The sequence below is a fragment of the Anser brachyrhynchus genome (genome assembly GCF_964034855.1).
Source record: "Anser brachyrhynchus genome assembly, chromosome: W".
NCBI classification, from domain to species: domain Eukaryota; kingdom Metazoa; phylum Chordata; class Aves; order Anseriformes; family Anatidae; genus Anser; species Anser brachyrhynchus.
The window spans coordinates 957,257-975,229 of NC_137704.1; the positions used below are offsets into that span (position 1 = coordinate 957,257).

Here is a 17,973-nt window from a genome sequence, read left to right on the forward strand (position 1 = left end):
TCAATAAGACCGAATTTCAAGCCGAATGCTAATTTTTCTCATGCACTTTGTTAGTAAGCCTACACAAAACAAGAAATCACTCCTGTGTATCCGTCAATATGGGGGGTTTAAAAGGTATTGAGGCCTAAATAAATTCGCTCTCCCCCTTCTTACCAAATTCCCAGGGATCAGGCCCGAACCACCAAAGTGACTCTCCGTTCTACCACTTTGATAATCAGTCAGCCCCCCTCCCCCGATACTTGGGAAACTGACCAAACACCACCGCGAATATACCAAAACTTCTAAACTGTTACTTAGATAATTCTCCCACCTTCCTCCTTGACACAGTCAAAACATTTAAGAACAAAATAGGATTACAAGGTGCACCACCTGGGGTGGATTGTTAGGATATAGAGGTGGTAGGTTATCCAATGACTCCCATCCATCATCTTTTTCTTTTTCCTTTTTTTTTTCTCTTCTTCCTCAAACTTCTCGTCTGCTTTTAGTGTAAATATTGAGGATGAAAAAGGACGTGAAGTCCTGATCCATAATCCTGCATAATCACTTTCCTCCTGACTAAAAGGTTCCTTTGAATTAACATGTATATTTAAGGCCTGGCAAACCCAGTCTTCAAAGGATCCGAAAATGGGCCAAAAGACATGTGGTCTTAAAGGCTCCTTTGGCCATTCTATCATACAATACTGGACCATTTTTAATTTACTTTTTTCCTTTTCTGGGGCCCCTATCGTTCCAATTTCTAATCATTATCCCTAATGGACTTTCTGGTGGTATGTCTGGTAATTTGCTCCCTTTTCTCTGGTCCCGGGTCTTCAATTTTGTCTGACCCATCTAGGAATTTTACTGTGGCAATTCCTACAGCCCTTGGTTGCCTTAGTGAGAGTGTCTTGCAAGGGGTTTAGGACCTATCACCCACCCACGAATCCTATAAGAATCACTTCGGTCCTTCACCGGCCAAGTCCCTCGCGGGAGATTGGAACCGCGGTTAGAAGACCTCCACAATCGCTTCGGAACTACGTTCCGTCTCAATCACACTCTCACACACACACAGGCAACCGAATCCCACCCAACCGAACGGTATACGCCTTAAATACTTACGACTCCGTCGTCTTCGTTCGGATCTTCGCGCGCAGAATTACGGGCAAAATATAGTGCTGTAGCCGGCAAAGGGAGCTCATAAAAAAATCTAAATCTTTGCTTGCCCTTATTCAGGTTCAAGATGGTGTTAGTCCCGACCTGACTCGAACAGGAGCCACCAAATGGTGGGGGTGCCGCTCCTAGATCAAGTCAGAATTCAGGAACCAAGACCATCCCGGACGAGCCCCCAATTGTTATAAATGACTGAGTCCCAAATAGGATTACAATCAAAGTTTACAGTTTATTAAACGAATAGAGGCAAGCAAACAGCGCTGGGTGCGCCGGGAGTCTCTGCTCCACCAGGACGCACACCCGTTACGTAAGGTGGCTGGTTTTTATGCTCCTAGGCTAATACATATGCATTACTACTTCTAGAAGAGGCAGGGTTATTATAATTGGTTTCCCGAATCCGAAGTCCTCCCAGGTGCGCCTGCTTATCAGTCTCTGTTAGTCTCTCGGGGGCCGCTTGGACGGGGAGGCTCATATTCTTCCTCCTTATCTAGTGGTCTCTTGGCCGGATGTCAGAAGTTACTGCACGTCCGTGCAGAGTCAGCAGTTTTTCTCTGAAGAAATCCCTTTGTTCTCTTCTCACCTAAACCCAGGCCTCAATGTTAACCCTTCAAATCCCTTAGTGGCATGAATTGCTGGACCATTCCTTACAATTCCTCCCCTTTTTTTTAATATCATCAATTCGTGTCTCTTCTTCAACCTTTGTTAGTAGCAGTTGGATTTCATCAGTCAGTTCTCGGGGTGTCCATTTCTTAAGCATCATTATCGACACATCACCTTTTCTCTCCCAAAGTCATCACAAATTGGGTGCTATTTATTATTCGCAGTACCAACAACGTAAAGCAAGGTATCATACAAGGTATAAACAATAATGTCATTACACCACATAAAAATAAAAATAGCATCCTTTTAACCCATGGTCCATCGGGCAACCATGAAAAGAAATCCCAATCCATACCCTTCCAAGTTTGTACTGGGACGTGGGCTAACTTCCTAATTTCCTTTGTTATCTGTTTAACCACTTTTCCATTATCATCAATTTGTAAACAACAATTAGAATCGTTCAATTTTCCACACACTCCCCCTTCTTCTGCTAGTAAATAGTCTAAGACCATTCTACGTTGAAAGATAGCATTCCTCATCTGAGTGGATTGATCAGCCATAAGATCCAAGGCCGTCGCTGTTTGATTGGTTACAACTTCGAGGATAGCTTGCAACCTAATTATTCGGTTCAAATTATAAATAGGTTCTCGGGCTCCTGATATCAACTCATTCGGGTTCCAGGTAGCTGGCCCATAATGCTGTATGATTCTTTCAGGAGGCCATTCATCCTTTCCCCTCTTTTGGGCACTATCCCCGGATAAGGAAGTATCAATAGATCGTTTCATTCTGTTCAGGTCATCATATAATCTTATTCCTAAATGATTTCCTTGTGTTTGTGACAATAAAAAGAAGAAGGGTCTTATGTACCCCACATAGCATATTCCCGACCAGTTTCCGGGTAGCCTCTTGTAAGCATGTTTGCCACACACCCAATAATGTCCCTTTAGGGCCCACGTCCCGTTTGGAAAAGGACTATCCCATCCCTCTTTATCCCTTGGGGCGTGATAATACAGAGTGTCCTTGTTACCGAGTGGTCCTGTTACAATGTCTGCCCCGTTTGTACTCGTATATGCGCACTTCCAAGCTCCCGCATCGGGTTTCCACTTACAGTCACAATTCAGTTCTCTTTGGCGGCCTGTCATATTATAAGCTGACCAGAAATGTTTAAAGAACACTCGCCTCCCATTCTCATCCTGCCATTTCCAACGATAGACCCGCACCACATGCTATTCCTTAGTGGTGTTATCACGCTGACAGCTCAAGATTTGACCATCAAATTGTCCCCCCGCTTGTGCTCTTGCCACAGTTTCACATCCGGATCCAAAAAATTCTCTATATGAGCATTTCAGCCAAGTCCCGTTTCTCAGCTGAACATGTGTGGCGTTCCATTTCCCACTACGTGCTGTACAGCTTATAGGACTACATCCAGGATCAGTACAATCATATCCGGGGGACAGAGTCCAATTGCAAATGTTTTTTCCCACCGCCACTGTTCCTGTTCTGTTCAAGCAGTATATACCCCGAGCTGACGAGTGCAACTGCCATGGACCTCCTTCCTCTTTCCAAAATTGCGTCCCATTATGAACTTCGCTCAAATTACTGACCCACCACTTGGGTTCGACCTGGCCTGCTACCTAGGGCCAACTTTCAGTTCCCCCCCAGTCCTCCACAAATCCAGCAGTTACTAAGGTTAAAGGCCTTGGCCACTTCCTCCCCCAAAGTGAAAAAGTTATTCCTCCATTCCTGCCCATGGCCCAATTGCCCCTGTAAAAACAATACCAGAAAGTATAGCATTTCTTATCCTTTTTCGTCGTCCAATCTTGAGAGTGTGGGAAGCGCCTTCAATCATGGGGTTGGGCCCGCTTTCAGAGCTTGTGTTACCATTCAGCCCTTCAGGGTGATCCAGCTTCTGGAAAAACTAATCACAATTTTATTATGGGTTTAAAAGGTTCTCATGTTATTTTTCTCAGGACAACCTGATCTTAGCGCGGGAGAAGTCCGGTCGAGGCCCTCTCACTCGGCGGTCAATACCCATAGGGGTTGCCTCCCTCGGTAGACCACACACACCGCAGTGGAGGGTCCTACCCCGGTCTTGCCTTCTCCCTTTCCTCCCTTCAGACTTGTCCTCTTTATCCAGTGCCCTTAATTCATGCAGAACCTCATTGCTGGGATATCAGTTCCTCTTTAGTCTCAGTTTCAGTTCCCCAGGAGTGGACTCAACCCTCCAGGCTTCGGTAGTTATTGGTCCTTTTATTCTGGATTCGCTGGGTCCAACCCCTTTCTGCTGTTCTCACAGCTGATTCAGTAGTAAGTAAAACAAGGTACGGTCCCTCCCATCGGGGGTTCAATGATTCTTCTCTCCAGGTTTTTATTAAGACCTTGTCTCCTGGTTGTATTTTATGAATAGCAAGTCCTAAAGGTGGTGTTTGAGTCATCATCCCAATTTCTCTTAGCTCCTGTAATCTCCTTCCAATGGTAATTATATATTTCTGGATACTATGATCCTCAACTGCATTGTTCCCTAGGGGCATCCCTTGAGAATAAGGCATACCATATAACATTTCATATGATGATAATCCAGTCTCACTGTGTGGTTTAGTTCTTATGTTTAAAAGTGCCAATGGTAAGCATTTCGTCCAGGGCAGCTGTGTCTCGATCATTAACTTAGCCAATTGTTGTTTTATTGTTTGATTCATCCTTTCTACTTTCCCTGAGCTTTGTGGGTGCCACGGGGTGTGGTATTCCCACTGAATACCTTTCAAGGGGTACATCCTTTGAATCTTTGTGGCTGGCGTGAGTATGTTCGATTATTTCCACACAATTGTGTTCCAACGGTCCTTCTTCTGGAACAGTTCCTAGAAATACTGCTGGATATAACAGGTTAGTCGTTTTCAAGGTTATGTCATCTTGTTCAGTTAGTATTGCCTGATATTTCATCATCCGGCTGGGTGATAACCAGTGCCCCCCCCCCTTTGTTCCAAAACGGTTGTTACCATATATGGTCCAAAAACTTCAATATGTTTTCCCATTTGAAGGCAAATAATTTTCTACTATCTTTATCAAGAGGTATGCAAAAGAAGGCATCCTTTAAATCTATCACGGTAAACCATTTATATTTCTCTTTCACAGATGTTAACAATGTGTAAAGATTAGCTACTACCGGGTGAATATCCTTTGTTATTTCATTTATTGCTCTAAGATCTTGTACAAATCTATACTCGCCATTCGGCTTCTTTACTGGAAAAGTTGGAGTACTGTATTCCGATTTACATTCTTCCAGAATCTGATATTTGAGAAATTTGTCAATAATTTTCACTATCCCCTGCCTGGCTTCTATCTTAAGTGGATATTGTTTGATTCGAACAGGTTTGGCTCCTTCCTTTAATTCCACCTTTACCGGTTGTGCCAGTTTCGACTTCCCTGGTACATCTGTTTCCCATACTGTTGCTATAACTGCATTTTCTACTTCTCTTGGAATATTAACAAAGGGTTTATCTTTGATCATTAGGATTTGTCCTACTTTGGACTCAGGTACCTTCATTATTAATTCTCCATCCTCAAAGGTTATTGTTTTATTGTTATTAAGTTGGCTAATAGATCCCGTCCCAAGAGTGGAATCGGGCATTCTGGTACATACTAAAATTCATGGGTTAGTTCCTTACCCCCAAAACGCAAATCAAGGGGTTGTAAGAATGACCATTCCTCCTCTTTCCCTGTGGCTCCAATTATTGTAGTTGTCTTAGCTCCTAATCGTCCTTTTAAGCTATTTAACACTGAATATGTTGCTCCTATTACATTTACTGACTAATTAACACAAAGAAGCTCCCATAACCAAGAAAAAATTCAAGCCTCTGTCTTCGTTTCCTAGCTTTATTTCAACTAGTGGACCTGCTAGGGTAGATGCCCCAGGTCCCCATCATTCCTGACTGTTGTAAGTTTGTCCTGCAGCCTAAGACAATTTCTTTCTAATATCAGGGGCCGATTGGCCTGGAAAGAGGCTAGCCAATTGCCTCTGTGTTTTTTTTTTTTTTTTTTTTTTTTTTTTAAGCCAGGTCCATTTTTTTTTCTCATTGCATTTCAAAGTTGGTCCAGAAATTCAAATATTCCATAAATTCCATAGGGGTTTCTTTTGGACCTTGTTGGAACAGATTCTCAATTCCCAATAGCCAATTTAACCAGATTTTGGTATTTATATAATTTCCGGGGTGATTAGGGTCTCAGTGAGGGGGTCGGTCAGGGGAATGCAATCGCTGACAGTTCCCTGAGCGGTCCCATTGGCAATCTGAGCTCACACATGAACTCAGGTTGTTTTAAGAGTTAGCTGCTTTTCTGTTTCCACGACAACTCTCTGGGACCCATCACTGTCCCTCTGCCCCAGAGGGCTCACACCCGCGATTTAGAGATCTCAGCCTCGGGTTGAGGCGGAACTATTAACATTCCTACATCCTCTTTCCCTGCTCATTCAGCTTCAAACAGCTCTGTTAAATACTACATGCCACACAACCTTTAACACCTTCAACCTTTTAACACTTCCTTTATCTTTTTCCAGCCTGTACTTTTCTAATGCCAACACCAAAGGCTCAGTCAGGGGCCAACTTAATTCCAAACCTTTTCCCTTCAAGATGCTGAAACAACATATCAGTATACAACATTTCATCCTATTTCCCTTCTCTCCTCAAAAACAACATTAACTGCAAGACACTGTTATAGTCGATTGATCCATAAAGTGGCCATTTAGTTTATATAGTGGCCACCATTCATTGCAATACTTAGTGAAAGTCCTCTTGCTTTCTGTGCCCCCATTTCTAACAATATCCTTCCAATGTGCCAATATGCACCCAAGGAGGCTTTTTTTTTTTTTTTTAGGACGTCTTTGTTTTGGATTTTACCCATTTCCTTGATTTCCCATTCCCTTTTATTTATTTATATTAGTTACTGTCCCTTGTTTCAATTTCCACGCAAACCTTTTTATTGCAGGTTTTTACTATCTTCTCCTAATCTTCTTCCCAAATGTCCCAGTTCCCTGGAATTAAACTCTTCTTTCCACATACAGACTTCACTATTTCAGATTATTAATGAGCCCCATTCCAATCATAAATCCACAGGACTTCGGAAAAACACCTGAAGCACTCAGCCTTCTGCCTTCTAGACAAACAATAACACCTTTTTCATAAAATTTACATTTCAATAAGACCGAATTTCAAGCCGAATGCTAATTTTTCTCATGCACTTTGTTAGTAAGCCTACACAAAACAAGAAATCACTCCTGTGTATCCGTCAATATGGGGGGTTTAAAAGGTATTGAGGCCTAAATAAATTCGCTCTCCCCCTTCTTACCAAATTCCCAGGGATCAGGCCCGAACCACCAAAGTGACTCTCCGTTCTACCACTTTGATAATCAGTCAGCCCCCCTCCCCCGATACTTGGGAAACTGACCAAACACCACCGCGAATATACCAAAACTTCTAAACTGTTACTTAGATAATTCTCCCACCTTCCTCCTTGACACAGTCAAAACATTTAAGAACAAAATAGGATTACAAGGTGCACCACCTGGGGTGGATTGTTAGGATATAGAGGTGGTAGGTTATCCAATGACTCCCATCCATCATCTTTTTCTTTTTCCTTTTTTTTTTCTCTTCTTCCTCAAACTTCTCGTCTGCTTTTAGTGTAAATATTGAGGATGAAAAAGGACGTGAAGTCCTGATCCATAATCCTGCATAATCACTTTCCTCCTGACTAAAAGGTTCCTTTGAATTAACATGTATATTTAAGGCCTGGCAAACCCAGTCTTCAAAGGATCCGAAAATGGGCCAAAAGACATGTGGTCTTAAAGGCTCCTTTGGCCATTCTATCATACAATACTGGACCATTTTTAATTTACTTTTTTCCTTTTCTGGGGCCCCTATCGTTCCAATTTCTAATCATTATCCCTAATGGACTTTCTGGTGGTATGTCTGGTAATTTGCTCCCTTTTCTCTGGTCCCGGGTCTTCAATTTTGTCTGACCCATCTAGGAATTTTACTGTGGCAATTCCTACAGCCCTTTGTTGCCTTAGTGAGAGTGTCTTGCAAGGGGTTTAGGACCTATCACCCACCCACGAATCCTATAAGAATCACTTCGGTCCTTCACCGGCCAAGTCCCTCGCGGGAGATTGGAACCGCGGTTAGAAGACCTCCACAATCGCTTCGGAACTACGTTCCGTCTCAATCACACTCTCACACACACACAGGCAACCGAATCCCACCCAACCGAACGGTATACGCCTTAAATACTTACGACTCCGTCGTCTTCGTTCGGATCTTCGCGCGCAGAATTACGGGCAAAATATAGTGCTGTAGCCGGCAAAGGGAGCTCATAAAAAAATCTAAATCTTTGCTTGCCCTTATTCAGGTTCAAGATGGTGTTAGTCCCGACCTGACTCGAACAGGAGCCACCAAATGGTGGGGGTGCCGCTCCTAGATCAAGTCAGAATTCAGGAACCAAGACCATCCCGGACGAGCCCCCAATTGTTATAAATGACTGAGTCCCAAATAGGATTACAATCAAAGTTTACAGTTTATTAAACGAATAGAGGCAAGCAAACAGCGCTGGGTGCGCCGGGAGTCTCTGCTCCACCAGGACGCACACCCGTTACGTAAGGTGGCTGGTTTTTATGCTCCTAGGCTAATACATATGCATTACTACTTCTAGAAGAGGCAGGGTTATTATAATTGGTTTCCCGAATCCGAAGTCCTCCCAGGTGCGCCTGCTTATCAGTCTCTGTTAGTCTCTCGGGGGCCGCTTGGACGGGGAGGCTCATATTCTTCCTCCTTATCTAGTGGTCTCTTGGCCGGATGTCAGAAGTTACTGCACGTCCGTGCAGAGTCAGCAGTTTTTCTCTGAAGAAATCCCTTTGTTCTCTTCTCACCTAAACCCAGGCCTCAATGTTAACCCTTCACACCCCTTAGTGGCACGAATTGCTGGACCATTCCTTACACGTCAGATGGTATGGAATACCCCTTTGGCCAGTTTGGGTCAGCTGTCCTGGATCTGTCCCCTCACAGCTCCTGCTGCACCCCTAGCCTGCCTGCTGGCAGGACAGAGCGAGAAGCTGAAAAGTCCTTGGCTTGGTGTAAGCACTGCTCTGCAACAATTAAAACATCAGCGTGTTATCAACATTATTCTCATCCTAAATCCCAGCCAGCTACTAGGAGGAACCAGCACCCTACCAGCACCCTACCAGCTACTAGGAGGAAAATTACCTCTATCCTAGCCAAAACCAGGACAACGATGAACATTTATACTGATTATTTCTTCAAACAAATGGAAGAATTAACAGAATTAAGTGTGTTATAGAATCAGTCACTAATTTGCCTCTAAAGCTCTTCAAAGTTGCTGTACAATTACATCATCTGTACTTTTCTGTGGTAACACATAGAGCTACTTTAATTTTAGAATTGCTAAAGCATTCAGAGAGAAGCAGAAGTCAATACTCAAAACATATAAGATTTACAACTTCAGGTAAACTTTCTTTATTCTTACTTACACTTTTTGTTCTTCCATTATCCACAAAGAACATGATGCCCTCCTGTAGTGGGTCTGGCAGGATGGAGTTAACTTTCCCTGCAGCGGCCCATACAGTGTTGTGCTCTGCACTTGCAGCTAGAACAGCCCTGATATCACACCAATGTTTTGTCTATTGCTAAGCAGTGCTGGCACAGCATCCAGATTCCCTCCAAAGCCCCCCAGGAGCCAGCCAGGAGGCTGGGGGTGGGCAAGAAGTCGGGAGGGGATATCACCAGAGCAGCTGACCTAAACCAACCAAAGGGATATTACATACCATACAATGTCACACTCAGCAATAAAAGGTGGGAAAGGGGAAGGAGAAGTGTGTGTGTGTGGGGGGGGCTTTCATTATGAAGATGTCTGTCCTCCCAAACAACCGCTATGTGTATTGAGGCCCTGCTTCCCAAGACATAGCCGAACATTTCTCGTTGATGGGAAGTAGAGAATTTGGTTTTTTCCTTCATACTGTGCTTGTGTGGCCTTTGCTTGTTTTATTTTCTTTTTATTTTCCTGTAATTAAATTATCCTTATCTCAACCTGTGAGGTTTTTTTTCTTTTCTTTCTAGCATACTTTCTTCTCCCCCTCTTCTTTTGAAAAATAAATTCTTTTTGTGTTGTGATGGAGTTCACCTGTGCAGCAGGGTAAAACCACCACAGTCCTTTTTGGCGCTGTGCTGGGTCTGGCTGGGATGTTAACTTTCCCTGCAGCAGCCCATACAGTGCTGTGCTCTCCACTTGTAGCTAAAACAGCAGTGGTATCACACCAGTGTTGTGTCTGCTGCTGAGCAGTGCTGGCACAGCATCAGGCCTCTCTCTAACCCTCCTAGGGGGTGGGCAAAATGTGAGAAAAGAAACATCACCAGGGCAGCTGACCTAAACCAACCAAAGGGATATTCCATGCCATATGATGTCACACTCAGCAACAAAAGGTGGAAAAAGAAAGAAGAGGGGAGGGGTGGGCTTTCGTTGTGAAAACGTCTGTCCTCCTCCCGAACACCGGCTACGTGCGTTGAGGCCCTGCTTCAAGGACGTGGTCAAGCATCGCTCATTTGTTGCAAGCAGAGAGTAATTTCTTTCCTCTGCACTTCCACATAGCCTTTACTTGTTTTGTTTAGTTTTCCCTTTTCCCCTTTCCCTTTTTTCCCCCTTTAGTTAAATTGTTAATTGTTTAGTTAAATTGTTTAAATTGTTTAATTAATAATAATCTTTCCTTAATAATTATTTCTTTTTTCCTCTAATTAAATCATCCTTATCTCAACCCATGAGTTGTTCTTTCCTTTAATTCTTCTTCCTCATCTACGGAGGGGGAGTGAGAGAGCGGTTGTGGTGTTCAGCTGCCTAGCATGGTAAAACCACCACAGGTGCCCAACGTGGGGCTCAGAGGGTTGAGATAACAATATATTTGATCAGAGCACTTTAGAGGGAACTTACAACTATCATAGTTAACAGTTGCTAGTCACAATGTTGTCTGATTTGCTCTTAATAGTTTTCCATGTGATCCGTGCCGTGTTCTCCTTTCTACTATAGATCAGATCTGAGAGTTGTGGTGGGTTTTTTTTTGGTTTTGTTTTGTTTTGTTTTGTTTTTTCAGTTCTCTGTGCTGTAAAGCACCAGCCTTGAGCCTAATTTGGTATTCGGGCCCTACATAGCTATCATCTCTGTCCTCTGGGAACTATCTCTTGGAGAATATTAACAACTGCGGTCTCTTTTTTTCCTTCTCTGGAAGTCAGTTTGTGGACGATATCAGGAATGGTACCGCCGCCTTCTTTCTCTATGTGCCAATTACAATAGCTTTTGAGTATTGTGAACATCCATGGCTAACTAGCGTACTCCTATTGCTAGGTCTTCAGAATGTTTTTTTTTTCTTTTTTTCCCTAAGCTTAAACAGTTAGTTAAGAATACCACCCAAGAATCCACCCTGAGACAGTGTGGTGGTGGGTGGCAAGGTGTGTGGGAGGATATGGACAGGTACCTGTCATGGTTGTCTCCTCCGATGGTTTTGAACCTCACCCCTGAACAAGTGCGGAATGCCCCAAAAATGAAAAAAATAAATACATTGAAAGACATATGTCCTGACCCTAGCAATGCTGGAGAACTAAAGCTTGCTGCACTATGCTGGGGCCTGGCCTGAGCCTATCAAAGGGTAGTTAACACTATCCAGCACCCTCAAGGGGAGGAGGAGGTCTCTGAATCCAACAAACAGATAACAGACACGGTGGCTAAACCAGAGGGCCAGCCGTCGATGGTATCAGTCACCCCCATAGTCAAGATAAAACAATGGAAGCGGAAGTCAGCTCCTTTAGTAAGGGAAGAAGCTCCTCCTAAGAAGTTCTGGGAGGGAGAAGTGGAAGAAGCAGGCACCTCTAAAGCAGAGCCATCACAAAAACAGCAGGAAGAAGAGATGGAAATCATAAAGGAATCAGAAACCACCCGATCCCTATCCCTGAGCGAGTTGCAAGATATATGAAGGGATTTCAGTTGCTACCCAGGTGAGCACGTTCTCACCTGGATGCTCTGATGCTTGGACACTGGGGCCAGTAGACAGGAACTAGAAGGCAAGGAAGCCAAGCAGCTGGGATCCCTCTCTAGAGAAAGGGTCATTGACAGAGAAAATGGGAGAGAGGCACAGGTTCTCAGCCTCTGGAGGCGACTCCTGTCAAGTGTGAAGGAAAGGTATTCCTGCAAGGAAGATACTGTATATCAACTAGGCAAGTGGACCACCATGGAGAAAGGTCTCCAGCACCTGAGGGAATTAGCCGTGCTGGAGATGGTTTATAGTGATTTGGACAATGCCCAGACACCCAAAGATCCTGATGAAGTCCAGTACACGCGGCCCATGTCGCAGAAGTTTATACAGAGCACACCATCATCACACACCAGTGTGCTGGCAGCGATTACTTGGAGAGATGGGATGGGACCAACAGTGGATGTTGTGTCCAGCCAGCTTCAGCAATATGAAGAGAACCTCCCTGCCCCACTACGGGCCTGCATCCCGGCTGTGGAGAAACCGTCCCAACAGGTCCACCACCTTGAAGAACATATATAGTCCCTCTCACCCAGATGGAGCAGTATATCAGCCATTAAGAGTCAGCATTTTCCTGCTTGAGGGAGAGAGTACCCGGGACGGACACCACGTGGCACCCTGTGGTTTTATCCACGTGAACATGGGGAAGACATGAGGAAGTGGGATGGCAAACCTACCTCGACCCTAGCAGCTCGGGTACGTGAATGGCAAGGAAATACAGCAGCCAAAAGTGGGTCTCCTAGGAAAATTACTGCTCTGGTTTCTGTTGGGCAGTTCCCCCGACTGAGTAGAAGGGCTGATGTTACTCCTGACCCTGACGGAGGGACCTCTTCTTCGCATTTGCAAGAATTAAGTGATAGATACTCCAACCAGGACTAGAGGAGCCCTGCCTCTGGCCAGGCAGAGGAAAGGGACAACCATATATACTGGACTGTGGGGATCCGATGGCGTGGCACATTGGATCCGCATCTGTACAAGGCTCTAGCGGACACCAGCGCGCAGTGTACCCATATGCCATCAGGCTAGCAAGGGGCAGAACCCTGTATTTCTGGAGTGACAGGGGGATCCCAAGAACTAACTGTATTGGAAGGTGAAGTGAGTCTAACTGGGAATGAATGGCAAAAGCACCCCATTGTGACTGGCCCGGAGGCTCTGTGCATCCTTGGCATAGACTACCTCAGGAGAGGATATTTCAAGGACCCAAAAGGGTACCGGTGGGCTTTTGGCATAGCTCCCTTAAGTATGGAGAAGATTAAGCAGCTATCTACCTTGCCCGGCCTCTCAGAAGACCCTTCATCTGTGGGACTTCTGAGGGCTGAAGAACAGCAGGTGCCAATCGCTACCACAACGGTGCACCAGCAGCAATATCGCACCAACAGAGACTCCCTGATTCCCATCCATAAGCTAATTGGTCAACTGGAGAGCCAGGGAGCGATCAGCAAGACTTCGCTCACCCTTTAATAGTCCCATATGGCCAGTGCGAAAGTCTAATAGTGAGTGGAGGCTAACAGTGGAGTATCATGACTTGAACGAAGTCAAGCCCCCGCTGAGTGCTGCTTTGCCAGACATGCTAGAACTTCAATATGAGCTGGAGTCAAAGGCAGACAAGTGGTATGCGACAACTGATATCGCTAATGCATTTTTCTCCATCCCTTTCACAGCAGACTGCGGGCCACAGTTTTTTTTTCCCTTGGGGCATCCAGTACACCTGGAATCGGCTGCCCCAGGGGTGGAAACACAGCCCTACCATTTGCGATGAGGGAAGGCTAAAGCCCACCTGGAGATGAAGCTGGCAAAGGAGATAAAGGATAATAAGAAGGGTTTCTTTAAGTATGTAAACAGTAAAAGGAAGACCAGGGACAATGTGGGTCCCCTGCTGAACGAGGGGAGTGTCCTGGTAACGGGGGACGCTGAGAAGGCAGAGATACCGAATACCTTCTTTGCTTCGGTCTTTGCTTCAAAGACCCCCCCCCGTAACTCCTGGACCCTGGAGGGAGGAGAAAGAGTCTGGGAAATGGAGAGCTCCCACCTGGTTGACGAGAGAGTGGTTCGGGAGCGTCTGAGTGGGATCAACGCACACAAATTCATGGGCCCTGATGGGATGCACCCACGTGTGCTGAGGGAGCTGGAAGAGGTGACTGCCAAACTGCTCTCTATCATCTTTGATAGGTCTTGGAGAACAGGAGAGGTGCCTGAAGACTGGAGGATAGCCAATGCCACTCCGGTCTTCAGAAAGAGCAAGAAGGAGGATCCAGGAAACTACAGGCCAGTCAGTCTCACCTCTGTCCCTGGAAAGGTGATGGAACAGCTTGTTCTGGATGCCATCTCCAAGCAATCGGAAAAGAAGAAGGTTATGAGGAGTAGTCAGCATGGATTCACCAAGGGGAAATTGTGCTCAACCAACCTCATTGCCTTCTATGATGGCATCACCAGCTGGGTAGATGGGGGGAGAGCAGTGGATGTCATCTACCTTGACTTCAGCAAGGCTTTTGATATTGTCTCCCACAACATCCTGCAAACAAAGCTGAGAAAGTGTGGGATAGATGAATGGACAATAAAGTGGGTTAAGAACTGGCTGACTGGCCAAGCTCACAGGGTGGTGACTGGCGGCGCAGAGTCCGGCTGGAGACCTGTGACTAGCGGTGCTCCCCAGGGATCGGTGCTGGGTCCGGTCTTGTTCAGCATTTCATCGACGACCTTGATGAGGGAATAGTGTCCACCCTCAGCAAGTACGCCGATGATACAAAGCTGGGAGGAGTGGCCAACACGCCAGAAGGCTGTGCTACCATTCAGCGAGACCTGGACAGGCTGGAGAGCTGGGCAGGAAGAAACCAAGTGAGGTTTAACAAGAGCAAGTGTAGAGTCCTGCACCTGGGAAGGAGCAACCGGACGTATCAGTACAGGCTGGGGGATGACTTGCTGGAGAGGAGCTCTGAGGAGAAGGACCTGGGGGTCCTGGTGGACGACAGGTTGACCATGAGCCAGCAGTGTGCCCTCGTGGCCAAGAGGGCCAATGGGATCCTGGCGTGCATTAAAAGGAGCGTGGCCAGCAGGTCAAGGGGGGTGATCCTCCCCCTCTACTCCGCCCTGGTCAGGCCTCACCTGGAGTACTGTGTCCAGTTCTGGGCTCCCCGGTACAAAAAAGACAGGGATCTCCTGGAAAGAGTCCAGCGGAGGGCCACAAAGATGCTACAGGGCCTGGAGCATCTTCCCTATGAGGAAAGGCTGAGAGACCTGGGTCTGTTCAGCCTTGAGAAGACTGAGAGGGGATCTTATCAATGTTTATAAATACCTTAAGTGTGGGAGACAAAGTGATATGGCCAACCACTTTTCAGTGGTCTGTGGGGACAGGACAAGGGGCAATGGCCACAAAATGGAGCAGAGGAAGCTCTGCACCAATATGCGAAAGAACTTCACAGTGAGGGTGACGGAGCACCAATTCTCTTGAAAGCTGTTTTTGCCATTATACAGAGGAAGGTCAAAGGACCTGCACAGGAAATCCAGTTCTTGGTGGTAAAATGGCAGGATGGATGTCGCCACATTACAATGGAAGTGATCAACAAAATAACAGCTATGTCTCTGCCAACTAGCAAAAAGGAAACACCAGCTTTCCTAGGCCTTGTGGGGTTCTGCAGAATGCATGTTCCAGACTATAATCAGCTTGTGACTCCTCTATATCGAGTGACTCGAAAGACGAACTTTTTCAAGTCGGGCCCTGAGCAACAACAGGCCTTCAAAAAATCAAACAGGAAAAACTTTGTGCGGCAGCCCTTGGGCCTGTCCATACCCGACCAGCTGTGAAAAACCTACTTTACACTGCAGCTCGGGAGCATGGCCTCACCTGGAGCCTCTGGCAGAAAGCCCCAGGAGAAACTTGAGGTCAGTACTGGGGTTCTGGAGACAGATTTGAATACGCAAGGTTAGTAGAATTTTCCACTGCAAAAATACAACTTCAGTTCTTACACCCATGTTAGATAAGAGCCAGTTCCATTCGGCTCCAAAAGGGACTCGCCGCTGGCCAGAGATGAGGCCAATGAGCAATGCTGTTTGCGCATATGTAAGAGTATATTTAAGAAAGGGGAAAAAAAAACTGCTGCGCAACAGCAGCTGGGAGAACGAGGAGTGAGAAACAGCCCTGAAGACACCAAGGTCAGTGAAGAAGGAGGGGGAGAAGGTGCTCCAGGCGCCGGAGCCGAAGTTCCCCTGTTGCCTGTGGAGATGACCGTGGTGGAGCAGGATGTCCCCGTGCAGACCATGGAAGAAGACATCAGAGCACATTTCCACGCTGCAGCCCGTGGAGGAGACCATGGTGGAGCAGGTGGATCTGGCCTGAAGGAGGCTGCGGCCAGTGGAGAGCCCCTGCCAGAGCAGACTCTAGGCTCGGCCTGTAGCCCATGGAGAGGCTAGACCCATGCAGGAGCAGGTGATCTGGCAGGAGCTGCTGCCCATCGGGGGACCCACCATGTTGGAGCAGTTTGCTCCTGAGGGATGGACCCCGTGGTACGGACCCATATCTGGAGCAGTTCTTGAAGAGCTGCTGCCTGTGGGAAGCCCACGCCGGATCAGTTCGGCAAGGACTGCATCCCGTGGGAGGGACCCCACAGCACAGGGGACGAGAGTGACCGAGAAGGAGCGGCGAAGAAGAAGCGCTATAGACTGACCATAACCCCCATTCCCCCGTTCTCCTGCGCCGCTCGGGGGGAGGAGGTGGAAGAGGGCGGATGGGGGGGAATACGCTTTTGGTTCCTTTCCTTTGTTTCTCACTTCTCTAGCTTGTTAGTAATAAGTAATAAATCTTACTATCTCCCTATGCTGAGTCGGTTTTGCCCGTCACGATAATGACTGTGTGATGTCCTCGTCCTTATCTCAACCCTTGAGCCCTTTTCATCGTATTTTCTCCCCGTTCCTCTTTGAGGAGGGGGAGTGATAGAGCGGTTGTGGTAGAGCTCGGCCGCCCACCCGAGTAAAACCACCACATTCCTTTCTTAAATATGCTTTCACAGAGGCGCAAATAACATTGCTTATTGGCTCAGCTCTGGCGAGCAGCAGGTCCCTTTGGAGCCGGCTGAAACTGGCCCTTATCTAACATGGGGCAGCTTCTGGACTCTTCTCACAGAAGCCACCCCTGCAGCCCCCCACTAACAAAATTTTGCCACGTAAACCCACAACATTTTAGATGGATAGCCCATACACTAAGAGAATGATAACTGTGTGTGTCTATATATCAAAGGACAGGAAAGGTGGTGATTAATTTTGCAATGTGTGGGACCTGAGCGTGACATAAATGGTATGGAATAAGGTGTGGGTATTGTCCTGGTTTCAGCTGGGATAGAGTTAATTTTCTTCCTAGTAGTCGATATGGTGCTGTGTTTGGGATTTAGGATGAGAATAATGTTGATAACACACTGATGTTTTAGTTGTTGCAAAGCAGTGCTTATACTAAGCCAAGGACTTTTCAGCTTCTCGTCCTGTCCTGCCAGGAAGGAGGGTGGGGATGCACAAGAAGCTGGGAGGGGACAGACCCAGGACAGCTGACCCAAACTGGCCAAAGGGATATTCCATTCCATATGACATCATGCAGAACAATAAAACTGGGGAGGCCGCTGCTCAGGGACGGGCTGGGCATTGGTCAGTGAGTGGTTGGCAATTGCATCATGCATTACTTCCTTTGTATATTCTATTATTATTATTATTACTATTATTTTCCCTTCCTTGTCTGTTCTATTAAAATGTCTTTATCTCAACTCACAAGCTTTTGACTTTTTTTCCAATTCTCTCCCACTGGTGTTGGGAGGTTAGCAAACGTCTGTGTGGTGCTTAGCTGCCTGCTGGGTTAAATGACAATGCTAGAACATTTTGGCTAGCATTTGTTAAACAACAAATCCTCTTCTCTCTATGTCAGAGTTTCTACAAACAAGTCAAAGCTAATGCCAGTACTCTTCCTTACTAATGCTGTAACTTATCAGTGAATGCTACTTTTGAAAGGTACAGGCTCTTTAGGAAGGACAGGCAGGGGAGACAAAGTGAGGATGTCGCCCTCTATGTGAATGACCATTTGGAGTGCATGGAGCTCTGCCTGGGGATGGATAAGGAGCTGACAGAGAGCTTATGGGTCAGGATTAAAGGGAGGGCAGTGACAGGGGACATCAGAGTGG

The 17,973-nt window shown here is 46.2% G+C and overlaps 1 protein-coding gene and 1 long non-coding RNA gene across 2 annotated transcripts in view; one reads left to right on the top strand and one right to left on the bottom strand.

The window, feature by feature from the left end:
- Positions 1-17,973, bottom strand: part of LOC308184673 — a 71,879-nt gene that overhangs the window by 11,216 nt on the left and 42,690 nt on the right. The window contains exon 2 of the long non-coding RNA XR_013942790.1: positions 1,096-12,990. This is a non-coding gene — a long non-coding RNA (uncharacterized lncRNA). The remainder of the gene's footprint in view (positions 1-1,095; positions 12,991-17,973) is intronic.
- The window catches only part of LOC308184670 (uncharacterized protein), a 176,277-nt gene continuing 160,173 nt past the window's right edge, over positions 1,870-17,973 (top strand). The window contains exon 1 of the mRNA XM_080571977.1: positions 1,870-2,002. The gene's annotated coding sequence lies outside the window, so the exon portion shown is untranslated. The remainder of the gene's footprint in view (positions 2,003-17,973) is intronic.